This window comes from Micromys minutus, assembly GCF_963924665.1.
Source record: "Micromys minutus genome assembly, chromosome: 8".
Lineage (NCBI taxonomy): Eukaryota > Metazoa > Chordata > Mammalia > Rodentia > Muridae > Micromys > Micromys minutus.
The window spans coordinates 68,142,643-68,166,884 of NC_137977.1; the positions used below are offsets into that span (position 1 = coordinate 68,142,643).

The following is a 24,242-nucleotide window of genomic DNA, read 5'->3' on the forward strand; positions in this document are numbered from 1 at the left end:
AATTATGTGACTCTAAAAGGCACCAGATTTCATTCTGAAACAGTAGACAAAATGGCTAATTTGAAAAGTAGGTAAAAAACTTACTGTTGTAACCTAGAGTGTAAAGGGCTTGCAAACATTTTTGTTAATTATGTATTACAGCTGTCCTTCATACAGTTAATTACTAATAGCTGAAAGGCAACAGAATCTATTTGCATATGTACATGAAAGGCGTGACACATGCAAAAATATGATTTTAATTAGCATTCTATGATATGAAAGGGTACAAATCAAATTGGCATGTTATAAGAGTCTTAACATTAAACACTGAATTCATCTAGACATGTCTGCACAAATGGGCAGTGGAAGGATGTTGAGTAATGCAGCCTCTGAGAAGAGAACTGCAACTAAAAGCAAAAGCCAAAGAATCTCTAGAATCACAAAATCTTCACTTTGCAAATCACCTACTTGTTTATTTTCAGATAAAATTGGGGAAATGTGTAGGAAAAACATACTTGCATTTTAAAATATTTTACTTCATTATTCAAATAAATGTGCATACACTGAAGCCATTCGTTCTGTTTTACATATAGGCAATAACAACTCTGACAACAGATGCTTCACAACCACGACTGGCTGTAGCATCATCAATCATTATAATGGAAAGATAATCATCACACTTAAAGAATCAAACTGTGATAATATTAAGTGGCGAGTGAAAAAACAACAGCATAGGATGTTCTATATTTGTTTCTGCTTGATTTGGAAAGAATAAATAACATTTTTCATTTCCTGAAAAAAGAATACAGCAATAACAACAGTCCATTTAAGTCATAACTTTCCTACTGTCCTCCATTTTGCAATAATTAAAAATACATAAAGCTAACAGCAGAGAGCAAAGGTTAAGAACTCAGAGTTGCACAGCACAGCTATTCCTGTGGCCAAGTACAATTTAAGAGATTTGAACTCAGAAACTAGAGTGCAGTTTCTTAATACAGAACCATTTATTAATTAGAATGCTAGGGTTTAAAATAAAAATCAAATAAAGCTGTTCCGATACACAGGAGAATATCCACAAGAGGGAGGAAACTCTTAACCACACATTCTAAGTCTGTAAAGGGGTTCTATTGTTAAAAACCAAGAGGTGATTTGTCACTCTTGGGGAATATTGGAGAAAATGGAAAATGTGTGCAGTCCAGAACAGAAGTTTACGTTTAACTGTAAAATATTTACTCATCCAATTTAACCTAAATGCCAATTCTTTATATTTGGCTCTTTAAAATATGACTAGTGTGATAATTTTGATATAACTATGAGTATAAAAAAATGCCCAGCTAACCAAAGAAAAAACAACTGGTAGAGAAATGCTCCCCTCACTGTAATAACAGACTACTGACTTAATACTTTAACACAATTCATAGATAAAACCAAAAATAAAAAGATCCTTCCAAAGAAGCTAAACTTCCTTGTTCCTAAGAAGCAGCATGTTCTCGCCCTGCATGATAATTTGTCATTAAATATGTGCCAGGTATGAGGTGAGTTCCGCACAAAAACAAATAGCATCAGCCTTTCTGGAAGTTTCCTTTTCTACCCAGAGCATGAGGCCAGGGAAAGTGGCCCAGACCCTCCCCCTCTGGGATCCACTGCCACAGCCATTGGGTGGGCTGAGACTTGCCAAACACCACAGAGGAGGCACAGGGCTAAGCAGAATGGAGACCAGGCTTCAGAGCTGCAGACAGAAGGCACCACAACAGCCTGTGCTCCTGGAGAGCTTTCTATGAGGGATATCACTTTCAACTCTAACTTACAGAATTCTCACAAGTCCTCCTAGATAACTACTAATCGGGCTGAGCACTGACTAAATCACAAGTTCTGTTTGAGCACAGCCTTCTGAAAGATATGGACAATTCTGGGGATGAAGTTATAAGTTATGAAGCATCTGATCTTGTTAATTCAAAGACAGAATGTGACAAACACTGAAATGCAGCACCCTGATGCCCAACCACACACCACACTGAAGTCCTACTGAGACACCAGCTCTAACCTATGCAGGCCTCCTAGAGTTCCCATGTAGCTGCAGAGAGGATAAGTCACACTCAGTAAACAAATGGGTAATCCAAAAATCAAATTATAAACATTTTAAATCTCTACAAAAGTAAAAGGTCACCAAAAAGACAATAGGCCATGAGACTACCTAGCAAAGGCTAATTACTTAATATACAAGTGCCTACAATAAAAAAAAAAAAAAGTGTGGAACTACTTCAGGTTAACATGAACTCCTTCAGTTATACTAGCCAAGTAATGTTGGCTCTTTAAGTAAAGCATACAAGCCTAAGGGAAATATGGCAGCCCGGGGAAGACCAGCGGGAGAACAGAAAGCCAACCCTGGTTCTGCCATTTAGTACAGGGTAAAGTTGATGTTATGTGCCTTGAGGTCAACTCCTAATGACCTCAAGCAGAGGGCTGTGATAAAGAGAAAAGTCCTGTAATTACTGACATCCTGAGAGGCAGGATAGCTATGCAAGATCTAAGCCCTGGTATTAGCATGGTCCTTTACACACTCTAGTAGATGATTTGGTTTTGCCTAGAAAGACACGTGGTCAGATAAAGAACTTCAACTCCAAAATACCTACATTCATCTTGGTAACAGTGTGGTGAATAAATGTTGAAATAAAGTGCAGCTCACATATAACAGGGCTTAGAATGACACCAATGAACTACTTCAAACAGCATTCCTGTGTGAAAATCACTCACCTAAGAAACAATTCACATACCCAATTCCTCTCTTAGAAATGATCCCCCACAGACTCCTGTGTGAATGGCTGGCTCATAGTGGGAGGTACTATTAGGAGGTGTGGCCTTGTTGGAGTAAGTGTGTCCACACTAAAGGAAGTATGTCACTGTGGGGATAAACTCTGCAGTCCCAGGAACTCGAGTCAGTTCATTTCCTGCTGCTCGTGGACCCAGCTGCAGAACTCTCAGCTTCTTATCAGAACCTCAGAACCTCTTCTGCCTGCACACTGCCCTGCTTCCCACCACGACAATAATGGGCTAAACCTCTGAACTGGAAGGCAGCCTCAATGAAGTGTTTTCCTTTATAAGAGTTGCCATGGTTATGGTGACACTTCACAGCAATCAAACTACAATTAAGACACCTCCTAAAGGTGAGATGAACAAAAACAAAGCACCCTAAAGCCATGAAACAGCAAGGAGAAAGGGATGCTGTCTCTTAACACGTGTGAAGAGTAAAATGTTGGCCACATTAACATTCGTGTGCTGGTGAGCTGCCCAATATTATTGTTTGATCAAGTGTGCATATATCAACAGGCTTAGTTCAGAGCACTGTTTAGAAATGGGTGTCTTAGTGTAAGATCTATGTACCTACACTCTTTATACTGTGTGAAGCTTGGAATATTCAGACAGACCCTCCTCAGAGGAGTCCTTCCTATGTCCCTGCATGAGAAGGTGTGGGTGCTCTTGCACGGCACTGACGAAGGGGATGTGGTGAGCTCCACAGACACAGGCCTCACACTCTCCATCTGGAGATTAGACACGAGAAGAAGAATTTGGGAAACATCATCCCTCAGCAAAGGTAGAGGAAAATCCCAAGACATGTGAAAATAGGAAACCACGGTGGCTTTGTTCATGCATTTAGGATGCTAGAGAACTGTAATGACAGGCGCTGTGCTAAGAGCGGAGCTCTTCTTACCATGTCAGTGAGCCTGAACAAGGTACTCTAGTCTCCAAGTCTCTGCTGCCTAATTTACAGGGTACCGGGAATTATACATACTTTATATAATAAGAAATCCGCACTGTGTCCAGAAGGTAGGGTTAGGGTTAGAGATTTGCCACACAGTCTATGAGAAATGGAACACAGTAAAGAAAGACATTTGTACCTAAGCCCTAAGAAAGGAATGCAAACACAGCACACATTCCTGCAGATAGCTCCTGTTCCATCACAGTTTAGGTAGCTAAGTGTAGGTGCAATATTTGCTACTGCTGTCTGGGCAAAAATACAGATAGACATTTGATTGATTGATTGATTGGTTGGTTGGTTGATTGATTGAGATGATAGAGAGTTTCACTTCATGTTTTGCATATGTTTTGCTTACATCTATGTAAGTTATACCATGCGCATTCAAAGCCACAGATGTTAGAAGGGGTACACCCCTGATGCTGGAGTTAAGAGACAGTTGTTAGCATCATGTGTGCTGGGAACCAAACTCAGCTCCTCTACAAGTGCAGCCAGTGCTCTTTACCCTGAGCCATTTCTCTAGGCAGTACTGACAAGGAGCTAATGACTTGGCTGCCAAAACTATAGTTCCCACCTATTTTTCCTTTACTTCCTAATCCACACTACTAAATTTTCTTGTGCTTATCTTCTATCCTCTTTGAGTGCACATTTTTATCTTCACATATAAATAAAGTTGACTTCCTGAGCTTCAAGCACAATCTCTTTGTGGGAGAGACTAAAATGGGCATGTCTACCATGTTTTTCTGAGGTAGTTTTTCAGGTCTAAGTGATGAGTTGTAAGAACATGTCTGATACTCACTCAGGAGGCTTCTCTTACTGATCTTACAGAACAGCTAAGTCTCTCTGTTGTGCCACTGTTCCAACTGAGTAATCTCATCTGAATCCTCGTAAACGCAGTTTCTGACACTGTTGCCACTGAGACCTTACTTTGCACTTCCTACATTAGTGAACTATTTCCAACTACTTCACCCAAGGACCGTGATTCTGGTTTCTGATCCTGGCAAGTCATTGTGCATTCAAACAGCACATAACCATGTTTCCTCCAGCCCTGGGTCATGTATAACATAACTTCTCTAGTGCTACCCTAGACAGAGCACCCAGCGGCTCAGCAGATGGCAGTCCTTCAGCACTTGGGACCAAGTCTTTTATCTCTGGAGATGTCCTCCAAAGGGAGTTGGAAATGGATGAAGAAAAGCTGCATGCCAGCCAAGGGATGAGGTTAGCTTAGACATTCAAATGCAGTGCATGATCAGAAAACGTTTTGTATTAAATGCAATTACAAAAAAATGACTGTATTATAAAAGGACAAAAGTATCATAGAACATTATATAATTATATCCAATTCTTGAATATTGTGTATTCCAATATACATAGATGCAAAAATATATCTACCAAAACAAACATAAACTAAATTAACTCTGGCAGATTTTATCTTTATCTAAATAATTTTCAAAAATAGGTTAAACTCTTTAATAAAAGCAAACATAGTATGTTTGTAGTTTCCAGGTCATTTTCTTTCCTTGACCAGATTCTAAAACTCATCACAGTACAACTTAGGCATCGCCCACTCCTCCAGAGAGGAGAGGGAACTGAAGCTGGAAGACAAGTCACCCCGACACTTTAGAGAAAGTGTAGCAAAGAAGCTGAAAGGGCAAAAGTAGGATTAGTGCCTAGTGATGTTTCTACAGAGCTCAGCAACCCTCCCAAAGAAAGAATACAATCCACTACAAAGTAACAAGTTCAAACACACAGACACTCAAGTGCAGCAACTTCTTTCCAAATGAACAAGCTAAGAATGAAAAATCTAGCAACTGATATGAAAACGGAATTTTTCAATTGTGAGACTAGGAAAATGCACAATATTAAGAGAACATAACCACTCATGGCAATACATTCTCTGTGCTGGTTGTTTCTTGTCAACGTGACACGGCATTAGCTAAAGTAACTGGGAAGAGGGAACCATAACTGAGAAAAATTCTCCTCTACATTGGCCAGTGGGCAAGTCAATGGGACATTTTCTTGATTAATAATTGATGTGGAAGGGTCCAGCCCACGGTGATTGATGCCACCTCAAGTAGATGGTCATGGTTCATACAAAAAGCAAGCAGTGCAAGCTGTGGAGAGCAAGACAGTAAGCAGTACTCCCCAATGGCCTCTGCCATGGCCTCCAGTTCCTGCCTCCAGGTTCTGGCCATGAGTTCCTGTGCTGACTTCTATTTCTAGTACCAAGTTGCCTTTGGTCATGGTGTTTAGCAAAGCAATAAAAAGCACAGGCAACCTGTATCATCCTGAATATACGAGAGCACACAAAGTTGTTTGAGCACAGACTTCTAGATGAATAGTCATCGTATTTTGATTTGCTGACATGCATGTTAAAGAAAAAAACTACAGTTCCAAGGCATTAGCTTCCAATTAAATGACTACATACACACACACACACACACACACACACACACACACAGACGCGCGCGCACTCGCGCGCACACACACAACTACATGTTGCCTTCACATTCAGAAATTAAAAGGAATATTACAAAAGGAACAAAATCTATTTCCCAAACTCCTTTACAAAATAACATCTAGGTTAGGACAGCTACATTTCACCATTTTATCCTATCTTAAGATATCCTATGGTCTATGATCACATCGAGTCCCCCACCAGCCCTCACCCACCACATCTGAAATAGACCCTTACAGTGCTATAGAAGGTGGGGATGGAGCTCACTGGCCAATACTTGTCTAGTATGTGTACAGTTTTGGGCTTTAAATAGGGCACTTATAAACCAAGTACAGTGGTATATGCCAGCCACTGACCATGTGGGTAGAAGAGAAAGGGTCAGCCATTCAAGCACACCTAAGCTTTACAGGAGGTCATGACTGCCTTGGGACATATGACACTATGCCTTAGAAAAACTATCAATAGCACACAATAGTATTTACTAGAAAATTATTTTATTAATAAATATGCATGTATATAACTAACATTTTAATTTTTTTCTGGATAACTGTACTAGTCCGTAAATATAAACCTTGTTTTACTTACTAAAAATTTCATGAAGCAAGAAAAGTAACAAAAAGATAATATTTCACACTTTTGAAAAAAAATGCTCTCTTAACGGAAAATGTTGTGTTCTTTTATAGATGAAAATATTAGATACAATATTCAAAATCTTCCTCAAAGGATAAGATATTGTAATACAAACATCTACAACAAACACAGCATCCTAATTACCCAAACAAAATAGGAAGACACATCCAAAAGGAAGGAAATGCTTCTTAGCAGTTAATTCCACTTCAGGTTAATAAGAGCTAACATGAAAATGTCACTATTATTCTCAAGACTGTAAATGCTGTTGTATCTCTCTCCTAGCAAAGTATGATAGATTTTAAATACTGACTACATCCTAAATTACAATGGAAGCAGTCCATGTTATGGCTGTTGTGGGTTTTGTTTGTATTTATACTTAAAGAGAGGAAGATGGAATAAAATTTACTGGGCATTTTATGTATACCAATTCACTTAAATATGACAATATGTTTTATTTATGAAAAAATCTGTGCCATGTACATAAGTAACTAACAATTCTATAACAGGAAGTGGTGGTTTGGATAGGTCAGAGACTGCAGAAACAACTTGAGAATGCAATTAATAACATGTGCACATATTTTCTATTATTCTACGAGAAATAGACTGCAGATATACCATGAGGAAATGTTCCTGGGTGCGCCTAACGAGAGGCAGGCCAAAGGAAAGCACCAAATCAAGGCCTGGAATAATGGGAAACTGAGGCTTATCCTGTTTCACCCAGAACTATCAAAGGGCATTAGCATTGTTTGTATGTTTATGAGGGAGATTATATATAAAGTACTGCCAGGACTGTACAAAAATATGGATCATGAAGACTCTATGATCTAGACATTAGGAATACGTGAGTATGTATGTACACACACACACACACACACACACACACACACACACACGAGCTGGTTAAATGAAGTCTGTAAATCTCAGTTTCACTTTCGAAGCCATGGAAACCCCATTAAAGACTATGCAAAGATGTAAATATGAAGAGTGATGAAAATTATAACTTTACTGGGAGAATAGAAAGTCTCTCCAATAGGATAGTAAGTATTTAACAAGAATTGTTATACATAAAAGAACAATTATAACAAATGCCTCTGTAACCTGAGGGAGCTGATCTGGGTCTGGGGGCATATTCTGTAATGCTATCTAGGATGCAGGCTAAGGCAGAAAAATTCCAAGTTTCAAAGATGCTTGAGTTTACATAAAGAATTAATCAAAAATGGAAAACAAAAATGAAAAATCTTGAACTAAATAGAGAAATGGAAGGAAGGAAATATCTATAGTTAACAACCTAAGAAAAATGCTTAAGTATGAAGTATTTCAAGAAACGAAATAACTCTCAATAAATGATTGCTATTAATAAATTAAGGCTCTCTTCCCGCTGAAGCATGTAATTCTAGTATCGTCTTTATTGATTAAATCTTCAGGTGCTAAAACATACAAGGGTGTTTATGTCAGGAAATAAGACACTAATCAATGAATCCAACAACAACAAAAAACAGATTTCCAGCTTTATATGCAGTTTGTCCTCAAATTTCTTGCTTAACATTTTGTGTAAATCAGGGATGAAATAGCATATGTTGCAGGAGGAAGCAGCATGGAGTGGGAAGTCCCTACATCGTCTGCAGCACTAAGGACCGCGGAGACACTGAGCCGGATGGCTCGGACATCAGGCCAAACATTCCACTCATGAACTGTCACCCACCATAAAAAGCTCAAAGAGAATTTTATCTAAGCAGTTTGCATACTAACATAGTAAGCCGTCTCAACTCAGTGTAGTTAAATTGGAAGTTCCAAAGAAAAGAGCTGAAATAGGAATATTTTGGAGAAATGAAAAGCAAAAATAACTTCCCAAATTTTAATAGTAAACACCAAGAGCTCAGAAATTCAACAAATTGCAAATGGTGTAAACACAAATATAATTAAAAAGAAAATGCCAAAAAGTAGACAAAAAATAGTTATAGCAAACCTAGGATAAGAATGGCAGTAGGTTTGTAGAAAAAAGACATCAGCCATGAACAGGCTGCAGACACTGTGCTGCGGAAGCAAACTTGTGAAGCCACCATGAAGGTCTGAGTTCAGATCCCCAGCCCACAGGTAGAAAGCCGAGAATTGTGGTATGCGCAGAGGAAACAAGAGTGCAGTCCGGGACAGGGACAGGGTCACTGGGCTAGATGACACAGCCAGTGAAAGTATGTTTCAAGGAGGAAATGTGACAGCCTCCTCTGACGTCCATGTGTACATTTGTAGCGCACACTCCTACATATGTATTACATATACAAGTTCCACTTGCATTTTCTCATTAAAGTCCATATAGAAAGACAGAAGCAATAAGGTAAAGGAAGGGAGGAAAGATGGCAAAGAGAGAAAAACCAGATAAAATACAAAATGTATGACAGGTCTAACACTGGGCAGCATATAAAAAGCAGTTTATTAAAAACTAAATTTATATAACTTATCACACCAAAATGTCAACAGTATCCTCTTCTTGAAAAAAAAAAAAAATGAAAACTAAAAAAAAAAAAAAAAAAACTTGGAAATTTTATGTGTTAAGATTATTTCAAAACTACATATATAAACCTTAGCTTCAATAAGAAACAGAAGCTGTATATTCTAAGATGAACAAAAGACATCCAGAAATCTTCCCCACAGAGGACAGTAAGCATATAGAACTCAAAAAACTTTCAATGAAATCTAGAATGGGATTCTCTGAAGCATCTAAAACTGGGAGGGAGGGAGGAAGGGAGGGAGGAAGGCACTTGAGTGTCCTTTCAAGTACACAGAATCGGAGTTATCAAACATTTCTGGTTAGAATATAACCAGGAAAATAAGAGGAAACCAAAACTGTTAAAAATATTCATGTACAAACAAGTAATCTCTGTAAAACCCGAAACAACCGACTGCTTCAGGAAATGCAACCAGTACAACACAGATATTCAAAGAAAACAATCACAGAGGAAACTCTTGACCTAACACTTTGAAACTATCAACAAAGAGATTTGAAATATGCCAAAGACCCAAAAATAAAGTGACTGTAACTGAAAAGAATAACAAAATGAGAAACATATTAAGATCAAGAGGAAAAATGAACAACCACACCAATAAAAGAAAAAAAAGAAAAATGAAAAAATCAGTAAACATAAAAAGTTTTGCTCTAGCCTAAAAAACAGAATTAGAAAAAAAAATGCTTAAAAGAAAGAGACAGGCTATAAATTATAAACAACTGAGTATTAACAAGCAATATTCATGTAAAATATCATTTGCAACACCCATGAAACTTAGCACACCTGGAATACATCCACAAAAACAGATGACATAATCAACCTTCCTACCAATGCCAAACCACAGAAAGAAACCTTACGAAGAGCAACATAAACCTGCCCTAGACAGGTTAGTAGGCATGCTTGCTCAGTAACATTAGCAGGCGATTTAGCCTAAAAATTATTCAAGACAGAAAGACAAGATGTTCGAATTCTAAATACACACACACACACACACACACACACACACACACACAGAGAGAGAGAGAGAGAGAGAGAGAGAGAGAGAGAGAGAGAAATTAAATAAATATAAAGAGTATAAATGCAAATACAAGAAGATATGAATACAATCAGATGAATAAAACTCAACAAATTATAGTCGGGAAATCAGCCCAACAAGAAATAGTAAAGATAATCCATTGGCCGAGACTGAGGGGAAACAGGCAGAAACTCATCTCCACATGAAGAGATGGAAGAAACCACAACAGTGATTACCTAGATTAATGACGAGAAAATACAAAACTATCTTTTACTTCTACCTTTCATTTCTTGCTGGGTTGAAAGATACCGACTTAGAGCAACAATTACAAAGAGACATAAAATGTACACACACACACACACACACACACACACACACACACACACACACACACACACAAACCCGAATCACAGTAATAAAACAGAGGAAGGGAAAATGAAGCTACACAGGAGCAAAGCTTTGCATAGTTGAAATTAATTTGGTATTCAACAAACTGTAATAACATAAGTTACAATGTTTACTGTCATCCCCAGGGTAAAAATTAAGAAAATTTAAATACATAAAATTTACATGCATATATAAATTATATATAAATATATATTATATACTCATACATTTATATATATGGAACTACAAATCGAATTAAAAAGATAAATAAGAAAATGCCAGTATAACATATAAAAGAAAATAGAATGTGGTGAACAGAGAAACAAAAGAGGCATCAGGATATACAGAAAGACAGACACCTAACAAGCAAGTGTAAACAGCATGGGTCCAACATGTCCTCGGACAAGAGTAAAGAAATGGGCTTAAACATGCCAATCAAAATGCAAAGAGAATGAATTTTAAAATAAAAGCACTCCATGGCCTGGGAAAGTGACTCACGTGGTAAGAAAGCATTTACCCTATAAGCATATGGACTGGAGTTCTCAACTGAGAAAATGTGCTCATTACATCTGTCCTGTGGGCAAGCCTATGGTACACTGCTTTGAGTGAGACTAATGTGGGAGGGCCTAGTTCACTATGCAAAGTGCCACTTCTGGGCTGGTGGACCCGGCTGCTGTAATAAAGTAGTCTGAACAAGGCATGAGGAGCAAGCCAGGAAGCATCACTGCACCGCAGCCCTGCATACTGTGTTCCAATAATTTAGGTGTTGGCATATACCTTTAAAGGGTAGAAGAGAATGGTGAAGGAATTTCACACCATCCAATTTTTATAGTTGTCTTTCTTTCAGTTTTCTTTAATTTCCTGGTGTCTATTCCTGGGAGTTTTCCTTTTCTAGTAAAATATGAAACTTTGGCCTACAGTTATCCTTTCAATCACAAGATCTATTGAAGGTCATACAACCATATATTGCTAAAACAATGCTGTACTTCATTTCTAAACTGAAACTCAGAAAGCACTAAATTCTGCAATCTGTAACCAGCTCCTGGACCGACCACTATGTTTCTTAAGTCTTCCCAGCAGAGGACAAGAGTAAGTGGATCAAAATCAAGGGTCTCCCTTAAGTACACAGCGGGAGCTACCAGTTACTAGCAGCTCACAGAAAAGGCAGTGCCTTCCTCTTTAACAGGGAGGCCTTACTGAGTTAACAGTGTCCACATGAGCTGACAGGCAGGGCTACTTGGCCCAGTGGTAAAGGAAAGGAGGGAGGTGAGCTGAGTAAGTGGACAGAGAAGAAACAGGAGAGTGGAGGGAGGCGGAGAGGGAGCAGACCTGTGCGCAGAGCTCCAATATTCTACGGCTATGTATAATATTTTGCAAAGTAAAATTGACTGAGATGGAAGCTATTTTGCATGGTACAGTGGCGATGGCTAACAAATGAGAGTTTTGTGGGCTGCATGTGAGTCCCCTGCCTCATCTGCCACCCCTAATGACAGCAGCCACCTGCTGTTTTATTGTCACAGCTGGAGCCAGTTCACACTCCTTGGTGCTGAGCTCTGCCCATGAGCACCAAGCTCTCTCCTCGCCTCATTACTTTGATGAACTTTTTATGGTCAGCACCCATGAAGACCTCATCTAGGACTTTGCCACACAGACTGGCTTCAGGGAGTGATTTCAGCTACAGGAGGTGGTAACACACTGCTGCTGGCTGCTCATCTCTGGCAGCTAGTCCAGAAGTCAATGTACTGTACTTTTGACATGACAGAACCAACAACAGGTAAAAGTGCCACGAGCCCTCATATTTAACCATGTTCTTCCTTTCTCCGTGTCATATAAAGGCCATAGACTACACTGTAATGACGTTTTTTAATGGAACATGTTATTAGAGAAAACCTAATGTACTGTTTAGGATTGCTCCCATAAAATTAAGAATGAAATTCATTGAAAATTTTTCCTTTAGCTTTTCAAGTAAAAACACATAAAACACAATCAAAGATATTTGTCTTACTACATTTGTTTCACTTAAAATTCCCAATTTTCATTTAATAAAAACATGCAGCAATGCCATGTAACTTTAGATTAAACCTCTATTATATAATTTTAATGATGGAAAGGATGTACCCCATATGTCTTCAAAACAAATACCCTTCTCAATCATGCTGTAGTGACTGCTACCAAATACATACCGAATTTATTCATCATAAATTTGATTATTGACTACAGAGTGGGGAAAATGTGATTATTTAAAGTCTCAAAAACCTTAAAGCAATCTCTAGTGGCTGAAAGTCATCATCTACCTGGAACAGGAAACTGAAAGAATCACTGAGTGAGATTCTAGCTGGAATTTTTTTTTAATTCTGGATATTAGAAACTATTAAAATTTTTTCTCATTAATTTGAAAACTGTAGAAGAGTTTTAATTCAGCAACATGGCTGCTCTAGCAAGGGATCACATCCAAAGACCTTCTAGCTCTGTGATCCTAGTCTAGGCTGGAATGCAGACACACGAGGCACCTTAATCCCTGTGGCTGGAATACCAATAAACATTTAATACACACCTTTAACCCCAAACAGTGTGGGGAAAGTTACTTTGCAGAAAGAAGCAGTTCTATCTGAAAGTGACATCTACTTGACAGACAAAGTGATGAGTCAGAGAAGGTCTGACAGGATGGTTAAAGATGGAATACGGTCAACTCTCCAAGAAATAAATCCTTAAAATCTAAGTCTGGTATTTATATTTCTGGCCTATAAGAATAAAAGCTGTATAGAGTTGTGGAATAGGCAAAAAAAAAAAAAAAAAAGAGTAGCAGAGACGCAGTCAGTCCACTCAGCTGATCTGAGTCAGTACAGTTTGGACATTCGCTTAGGTGAGTTCAGTGAGCTAAGTTTGTTTGTGAGTTCATGTACAGGTATTTGTGGCCAGAGAACAAAAAAAAGCAAAAAGAGTAGGACAACTTCCAGGGTTAGTTTGAGGCCAAACAGAGCAATTCAGTGAGAATCCAAGAAAAGCCAGATAGAATCAGTCACCTTGGAGAGAAGTTTGAGCTAGAACAGCTGGGCTGAACCAGCCAGCCAGAGTTCAAAAAGAATTAGAAAGCGTGAGCTTATTCAATGGTAAGACACTGAGACAATTATATCTAGTGAATAAAAGTTACATTTACATAAAATGCTACGCAAAATACATTAATAATTTATATGTAAATATAATGTATATCATACACAAATATAATGTTCGTGATTGTTTTGTTTCTTTTGCATGATAATGGAGAACAAAAACTACGAGCATACATAAGCTGATCAAAGGCTCTATTAATCGAGCTACATTCCCTGCCCGCAGCTTATATGACAAGAAGGTTGTATCTCTAAAATAGCTCAGGCTATTCGTTATTTGGCCCAAATAGCTCTTGCACTTGTGACTGTCCCACCTCAGCCCTGAGTAAACTGGGGATTACAAATGTGTGCCACAACTATTATATCAAAATGTATGATTTAATTTATTTTGTTGTCTTCTCTCCAAAGAAAATACATGATACACTTTTCTTGGTCTCATTCTGGTACTCACTGATATTCCAACTATTTTTCCTAAATGAATGAAGTAATTAATAATGCCAGTGGGGCTTATTCTAAAGAACAAAAAAGAAAAAGAAAAATGAAAAGAAAAAAATGTCAACATTCACCACATTAATTTTTCAAAACTAAGTATTCTTCAACAACTATGAATAAATCAGATTTCAAAACAATTATTGAACTCATGAAAGCCTAATTTACCAAATAGTACAAACTAATTCACACATATAGACAATAGATTTTTTTAATTAAACTATGTTTTTTGTAAATAGCGGTAATCTAAACATACTATGAGGGACCCTGATCATGGTGTTGTTTCTTTGTACCAAAATACACAGGCAGTGTGTGCAAGAAAGACAGGATCAGATCTTTCTATCATCCTGCTGAACTTACCTATTATTCTTTAGCAACATAAGAGCACTGCAACTTACTGTTTATAGAACTTTATATCTAAAAAAGGAAAAGCAGTCAATGATTGAATTTATAACAATTAATCTATCAATTACATCATCGCCTAATACAAACTGTCACGCTTCACAAATCCTGCTTTTCTTTAGCAAACAGTCTACAGATTATAATATATTCATTTGCACTACAAATCCTATCTGGTAGTTTTCAGGTGATAGCTAAAGGCAAGAAGCTTCACTTAGGATATCAGGGTTCTAGTTTATAGCTCATATAGACAAACCATTTACTGGTAATCATTTCTGTTTGTTATATCAAAAAGGAAACAGAAGGAAATAACTTCATAATCACATAAATGAAAGACCTAGAAACAGATGCTAGAAAGAAAATAAAATATCCTAAGTAGAAGTGATATATACACAGCTGTAGAAAAAAAGAAAAAAGAAACTTAAAGCCAATGAACAGAGTCCTTCTCTTAGGCAGAGTCCTGAGCAAATACACAATCAATAGTAATGGCAGACATACAAAATAAGCATAACAGGTATTCCTCCTCAACACTTCACTACCTGCAGCACTTTTAGTTGTACCAAAGAAACTGATACAGAAATCGAACTAAAAATCAAACAAGCAAGTAAACGGCAGAAATTCTGTCATACTATTGTTTAGAAAAAAAGTTCCAACAGTCAGTGTTCTGTTGATCGTGGACATTCAGACTGGGGAAGAGAAGCATAATACTGCCAAAGATCTACAGAGAGATAACCTGTCATTTGCTGTTGGTGGGAATGCAAACTGACGGGCACTCTGTGACTTTTACTCGGGTCTGCTATGGGGATAGGGAAAGGGCTGAAGAGGGAAAGTACAGGATACAGGAAATATTAAGTAGAAAATAGGGAAATGGCAAGAAAAACACCAACCAGGAAGAAAAGAGGGAAGTCAACATGGATTGAGATGGAAGAATAAAGAAAAATAACACCAAGGTTGTTTGATCAAACATTAAGAAATGTTATTATTTTATATTTACCTAAATATAAATCTCTATAGATCATTTTTAAAAAGTTAAGCCACTTGGACTGACAATGCTCCCCACAACAAGCAAAAACTAAGCCTCAAGAAATTATATTATTTCATATTTACCTAAAAAAATACATGATACATATAAATCTCTATAGATCACTTTAAAAAAGTTAAGCCACTTGGGCTGACAATGCTCCCCACAACAAGCAAAGACTAGGGGGCAGGTTCCCTAGGCATTCTCTAGTCTAGGGCATCTAGTCTAGAAGCACTACCTTGTAGGTGGTCCTGAAGCTGTTAGTATTTTAATGTTAATTCTACTTCCCAAGTAAGGGCTGGTTAGTCACATAAAATAGTAAAACCCGATCTATTTTTTAATATTTACTGCAACACTACCTCTTCTTTCAGAGTACACAGGTTTGATCCCCAACAAACACATGGCAAATCACAATTATCTGTATCACAAGTGCCAAGGATCCAACATAATTCCCACTATACAAGTGTCCCACCCATGGCACACTCAGACACAGATGGAGGCAAAAACATCAAAACAAACAATTGTAATTAATTGTAATTGTAGAAACAAAAGAAGCTCTGATAATATCCCTGCTATGGTGCAAGAGAAGAGTGAAGGTAATGGCCACAGAAACAGTATAGACCATCAGTGTACCCAGGGTTGCCTTTCAGAGTTAAAGGTGGCCCCTACTTCTGAAGACACTGTATACTTAGGATACAGGACGCAGATGACTTGAGCTAAAATCTAAGCTAAAAATCTCTCCATAGCTCTTGCTTTAGAAGAAAAAAGACAGTGCAAAGTACAAAGGAAGGGAAACAATTTAAAGAGTTACACCCAGTTGCACTACCTATTAGCCAAAAAAAAAAAAAAAAAAAAAAAAAAAACCAGCATGGCAGGATGTGGGTGCATAAGTGACACGCACGTTCCAGTGAAAGCCAACTAACCGGACTGAAAGTGTGTCAGCAGGACAGAAACAATGCCCTGTACTGAAAACCTAGGCACCTTCTCAAGGATAGAGAGAACATTAGAAAAGAATGTGTTTCTGCTTCTTTGCTAGACCAGCATAATTCTAACTGCCTTCTAAATTTTGTCCTTACAATCACAGAGGAGTGTAGCAACCATCCCTCACCAAAGACAGCTCACTAAAGAAAAGAAAAACTGAAGGTGACACAGAGATCAACCCACAGGGAGGAATTAATCCGCCTTCATCATAGCTCCTGCATCCATGGCACAAGGAACATAAGGAGAAAGCAGAACTCTAACAGCCAGAATTCTAGAAACTCTCTGGTGAGGAGTCTGCATAAGCAAGACCTAAAAAAGTATCGCAGGATATGTTAAACTGGATAGAGGAGAGGGGAAAGAACAATTTGTATGGTCTCACCCCCTAGAAAAAGAAATACAGGCAACTAATTCCTGCCAAAAGAAAGAATTTGTCATTCTAGGGTTGAGTGCACATGTTGGTTTCCAAAGCAGTTATCAGCCCTAAAATCATATATATACAAACAACAAAAAGAAAATCAGAAGACTGTAATATATATGTGAGCATGCACATACATGTACATGTGTATGTATTATGCATGTCTATATGTATGTATGCAGTACTAGATGGTTTTATGTCAACTTGACACAAGCTGGAGTTATCACCGGGAAAGGAGCCTCAGTTGAGGAAATGCCTCCATGAGATCCAGCTGTAAGGCATTTTCTCAACTAGTGATCAAGGGGAGGGGTGCCGCCCATTGTGGGTGGAGCCATCCCTGGGCTGGTAGACCTGGGTTCTATAAGAAAGCAGGCTGAGCAAGCCAGGGGAAGCAAGCCAGTAAAATAACATCCCTCCATGGCCTCTGCATCAGCTCTTGCTTCCTGACCTGCTTGAGTTCCAGTCCTGACTTCCTTTGGTGATGAACAGTGATGTGGAAGTGTAAGCTGAATAAACCTCTTCCTCCCCAACTTGCTTCTTGGTCATGATGTTTGTGCAGGAATAGAAACCCTGAGTAAGACAAATGTAAATTAAAAAAAAAAAAAAACAATCAATTGAAAAAGGGAGATGGGGACATGTAAAGGTCTGGGAGGACCTGGAAGAGTACCATATACATCTATTTCAGTTAAAAAGTGGTTTTTCCAAAAAGGTACAATAAAAGATAAAGAAGTCCTTATTATATCAAATTATCTAGAAAGATATTGATAGATCTATTAAAAATATTCATGTCATTTGTATACTTAGACATTCTTCAATGACACCAGAACACTTCCCCAATAAAAGTATTTAAATAACTGCATGAGTACATTTTAAATACCCAGAAAAAATATTTTTTCATACAATACTAGAAGCCTTCTTTTCTGTCCACTGAGCAGATAACATTCATGATTCTCTACAAGTTAACCAATCATGGCTGCCTTTTCCAAGCACATTTCAGAAACGTTTTCGTGACATAACAGGACTCAGGAAGCAGACACCTGTCTGGATGTGCCATCGAGGGTCCATACTCTTATGAAAGCGAGGAGCTTGATAACAACCGCACCCCTCCCTACACGTCACTGCTCCTCTGTCTCTGCCTCGTCCTCTTCCTTAAATAACACATTATGTCTTCTGAGTTATTTTTTGACCATATCAAAATTGGCAGCAAATTATAGACCTAAATTTGACTTAACTAATCAATATCCCACGACAAAAATAGATGTCTTCTTTAGCACACTGCAATAATTTAATATACAATACTTGATTCTGAGAAACTATCAATTTTGAGATAAGGAGTTTGATTAACAACAACTTAACAAATGTAAAAAAGTAACTCTAAAATATAACACAAGTTTGAAAATGTTAAAATATGAAAAATGGTACTTAGCAGAAAATATAAAAATCATAAAACACTATTTCTGAGATAATTGACATGACAAAAACATCTAAGAAAATAAAATGTACCAAATGAAGCTCACATCATACAATAAAACTTCTTTCACAACATTTTAAATTGCGAGAGGTTATTTCTTTTTAAAATATCTGTAAGAATACCAATTAAGAAACCTCACAGTTCTCAGCACAATGACAACTCATTATGATTTCAGCCATACCTGTCCTAAAAGGGAATATTATATACTTCAAATTACAACTTTTGAAGCATATTATCTGATTTAATAATTTAGCTTAAGAAATCTATTTAATGAACTATGACATTTAGACATTACCATATCTTATAAATAATAAAACAAAACATTAAAAAAATAATTGAGAGGTATCTTGTGTACACACATACACCACGTATACACACATACAGACATCTTAGAAGAATAGATAAGGCGTAGCCAAGCAACATTCATGCATTGTCTAGATAAATTTCGGACAGAAAATAAATAAAAACGTTAATATATCTTTTAATAGTGAATTTAACTCAGCCCAATAAAATTAGCTGTCATAGGACACTTGCTCAAAGAGCCCCTGTAACTTATTTCTCAAGTTTTTCAAGGGTGGTAGAGATAGCCAGACTTCTCATCGGAAATCATTTTCTAAAACATCCTGCTCACAGAACTCCATCATCAGGTTCTCTTGTCTAACACCTCTGGGACCAACTTTCTATCTGCCCTTGACCTCCCTTACTTAGAGTTTTCTCATTTAGTGACAAAAATACTTTCACAAAGTATCCTGTTTACAAAGGCAAATCAATAAATATATACTGAAGACCTACTATTTAAAGGTAATCCTACTTTTTTCTATGCAAGCTTCAGTGATCATGAACTAGAATCAATAATTTAAAAATGTTTGAAGTGAAAGAAACTTCTGCTTTCATAAAGTGTAAGAGGAAAAAAAGTGAAACAGATGAACAACATAAAGAATTATAGCTAAACTGTGAAGAAGTAAAAACCAAGAAGTTACTAATAACACCTTACCCTGTCATTCATAGTAAAGTGATATAATTTACTTCAAAGGAAAGTTATTATTGACAACACTGAATTTTAAATTTTAGATTTCATAAAAGGAATGTCACAGTACTTATTTAAAAAAATCAAGTAACAACAAAGTTTGATTCAATTCTATCTGAATATAGTTTTGAGACAAATAAAATGGCAGGTTTCTGGTTTTGTTGTTGGTTTTTTGTTTTTTTTTTTTTTTTTTTTTAAGCAAGTAAAGTCAGAAATTTCACATCTCTAAGATATTTGTCTATCTCTATAGTGACTTGATTTGAGGAAGGGACAAAGACCGGATTCTTTTAGACTTATCTTTGGTGGCACTGTCTTCTCATAGTAGATAGGTCTTAAGCACTGCTATACTTAAGAATTCCCTCATCAGGGCTGGGATGTGGCTAAATGCTGAGTCAGTCAGAGGAGGCAGGGATTCTATCCTAATAACTGGAAAAGACTAGGGGCAGGAAGGAAGATCCTGAATAAAATTTTTGCTTAAATCATCCAATTTCCATTTCCACTAGAACCATGGAATCTGGGAAAGAGAAGCTGCTCTGATTAGCATGCATACATAAGAAACTGAAGCCGTCAAGATAGAAAGGATGCTCTCACAATCCATCTACTAATCAAGAGCACGTAGAAGAGATTTCTTCTACTGTCTTATGCTTGGGACTGTATAAAAAATATTCATAAAGGACTGTATACAAAAGCTACATAGTTTTACCTTAGTAAATCAGACCCCATCCTAAGGTTTTTCTTCCAATCCTATGATATTAGATAATTACAAAGTCCAGCTGAGCAGCTTCTCTAACAGGGAGGATGGTGCAGCCCTATAATCAGCATCCAGGAAGCTAAGGGAAGAGGCTGCAAGCTGCAGGCTAGCACGAGCCACACAGGGAGACCTTCGATCAGAGAAAGAAAAACATCAAACAAGTAGAGAGTGGCAGATTCTAGATGGTACCACACTGAAGATTGTAACCCATAAACAATGTCCACTATCACCAACAGAACAAACTGCTTCCATACCAGAGTTTCTTGTACTGTATAAAGATCTTGCTGTATGTATCTAAAACAAAGGTTATCTACAGCATAGTATTCATCAGACACAGAAAAAAGGTAAATATCCATACCAATGGTATATAGAGCACTGCACATACAAAATATGTTACACATTCTGTAAATGTTTATACCTGGAGATCAAAGGCAGGACTAAATCCATGCTAGACCAGCACTCTTCCACAAAATACAAATTATACATAGACACAAAGACATGGATAGTGTCAGATGCAGATTATGTGACTAGACTAGAAGCTGCAGAAATCAGTGCTAGTGATTTAATACTAGTATTAGTGTGGAAATGAATACTCAGATTCTTATAACATGTTCTAAGATCCTTTCCTTATTCTTATCACAAAAGACTGAATAAACATTTAAGTCATAGCTGTCCTTCAGTATATTCCAGTCTAGGAAAATAAGTAAATTCTTGCTATTCAATGTGTTTGAGTATGTATTTCTATTCTTATTTGTGTAAATGTGTAAATGCACACTTAGGAGGCACATACAAATACACATAAAAAATGAGAAAACTGGGAATACCTTGAAATCTCAGTCCCTACTTCTGAGAATAAGCCAAATTTATACATTCCCTGGCTGACGGGCCTTTGCTTCCCTCAGAAGGACAGGGAAGAACTGACAATGGAAGGGACAAGGACAGACTCTGAAAACAGTCTCACTGACTAATGGTTTCTCACCCCACTGCTGGTTTCTGATATTCCCTAATTAAAAATACATCACAAATGTCATCTGATGTTTAAGACACCAGGTACAGTAAGTTCTGAGTTTTATGGGAGAAACAGTTCTAGGACCCACAGACACCCAAACCTCAGGATACTCCACTTCCTCATACACTAATCTATTTCCTGTGGCTGAAGTGTGCCATCTGAGTCACTGCATCACCGAACACACCAAGCAGTTTTTTGTTTTTTGTTTTTTTTTTGTCTTTGTTTCAGAAAGTAAAAGGAGCAAGTCTACACATATTCCCATTGTTTGCAGGACAAGGTAGGCACAGAAACAGAAACTAAATAGGGAAACAACTCTCCATGTAAGAAAATATGAGCGTCTCAGAAAATTAAAACAAATTTGCCACAAGCAGTTTAATCTTGTATATCACAGGTAAGTTATTACCCAAAAGTATTAAATGTGTCTGACTTACAAGTTTCTTAGTTGTTCTAAGTCTTATGTCACATGATTTTTCAGGAGTTGGGTCCAGCAAGTCTGTTTTCCTTCCATGTTTGCCCTGCCCTCCAGCCAGCTGAAAAGCTCAGCTTTGAAAGGGTTTGTCAAAGTCTGACATGGGAGACAGAGGGAGAGGAGCCCATGGGTAAAGGTACTTAAGCCAAAGCCTGGGGACAAAGTTTATCTCTGCCGTGCTCCTACGTGCATGTGCACATATAAACACCATACTGAAAATAATAATATACCACATCTACCACAGCATTAGGAAGACAAAGTCTTGAGGCAATAAGAAATATTAATCAGGAAACATATATTTGCTTTGGCATGGGAAAAAATACTTGTACCATAAGACTGGAAACCCAGAAGCTGCAAATACAAATTCTTCCCGGCTGGCTGGGTGGTGGTGGTGGTGCCTGTAGTGCCTGCACTGAGGAGGCAGAGGCAGGTGGATCTCTGTGAGTTCCTGAGACCAGGCCAGCTGGTCAAAAGAACAAGTTCCAGGGCTGGAGCTACAGAGAGACTAGTCTTGAAGAGAAAAAGAAATTTGTCTGGTTAACAATAAATGAGGTGGTCTTTCTGTTCATCTCATTGACACTCATAAAAAACATATTAAGAAATGAAAGCCACATGGTATGCACTCATCATAAGTGGATATCATCCCAAAAGCTCAGAACACCCAATATACAATTCAAAGACCACATGAAACTCAAGAAGAAGGAAGACCAAAGCATGGATGCTTCGGTCCTTCTTAGAAGGGGGAACAAAATACTCAAGGGAGAAAATATGGAGACACGGTATGGAACAGAGACTGAAGCAAAGGCCATCCAGAGACTACCCCCCTGGGGATCCAGCCCATATACAGTCACCAAACCCAGACAATACTGCAGATGCCAAGAAGTACATGCTGACAGGAGCCTGATATAGCCGTCTCCTGAGAGGCTCTGCCAGAGCATGAGAAATAGAGGCAGATGATCACAGCCAACCAATGAAGAAGTTAAAGAAAGAACTGAAGGAGGTAAAAGGATTTGCAACCCCATAAAAACAAGAATACCAACCAACCAGAGCTCCCAGGGACTAAACCACTATCCAAAGAGTGCACATGAACAAACACTTGGCTCCATCTGCACCTGTACAGAAAATTGCATTGTTGGAAATCAAGGGGAGGAGAAGCCCTTGGTCCTACCAAGGCTCGATGATGCCCCAGTGTAAGGGAATGTCAGGGCGGGGAGGCTGGAGAGAGTGGGTGAAGGAGCACACACACATATAGAAGCATGGGGGGGCATGGGATAGGGGTATGGAAGGGAAACCTGGAAAGAGGATAACATTTGAAATGTAAACATTATCCAATTAAAAATTAAAGATATATAAATAAATATCATATATAATTATGATAAGCTCGCAATGAATCTATGAGAATGCAGTGACAGTTGGAGATGTGGCCCCATGAGGAAAGGTCCGTATCATGTCTAATGGTATTAGTTGAATCTCTGGGACCCAGAGGTGAACTGAGGCCTAATTCCCATGTGCTCCCCTGTCCAAATGAGCACGGTGCTCCTGAATGCTTGGGAATCCATATGCACACATGAACAAATGCACTGCTTTAAAGAATACAGTAAACCAAGTACCACAGACTGAATTCACAAAGAATGATATCATCATAAAGTTCAGGAACTTACTAATTTTCTAATGTAAAACTCTTTTTAAATTATTTTTCTTTCCTTCCCCATAAATAAGAAGTACGTAACGAAAATATCAATTATTTTGAAGAATGTGTATTTTCTGTTTAAAAGCTTCTGAATATTTCTTTATTTCATAAAAGCTCATGCATGCTTAAAAATTTCCTTAAATAAAAATACAGCTTTTAGATCCATCCCAAAACGGGCTCATAAACTGTTAGCATTCACATAGACAGGATAAAACCTGACCTTAAGGAAGCACTTTTGAGAAACCTGCAAACACACGTCTTCCGAGCTGAACCGTGGACTCAGAAGCACCAGGGTTATAAATGTACCATTACACAGCAGCTAGTTTGTAATCCATTCTTAAATTCTTCTTTACATCCAGTAATTTCCTAAATTCAGTTGACTTTTCATCAAATCAAATCAATCATTCAGAAACCCATGCTATACCTATGTTTTTATAAGAATTTGAATACTCACAAAATAGAGCAAAAATTTCTCTATGGTGAACAAATAAAATTATAAATTCCTATAGTTAACTTTAAATAATTTATGAGAATCTACCCAAAAGTCTGAAAATCACATGATAACAAGATATTTGTATATTAATATTACCTATATTATATATTTGTATAATCGTATACAGAATATACGATTTATAATGAGTTTTGTATTTATATATGCAGGCAAGTGTGCAAACATGTGAGTCTCACTA

The 24,242-nt window shown here is 37.6% G+C and overlaps 1 protein-coding gene across 1 annotated transcript in view; it reads right to left on the reverse strand.

The window, feature by feature from the left end:
• ZNF407 (zinc finger protein 407) overlaps positions 1-24,242 on the reverse strand; it is a gene marked incomplete at its 5' end in the record, with an annotated part of 322,142 nt that overhangs the window by 212,505 nt on the left and 85,395 nt on the right. The window lies entirely within an intron of this gene.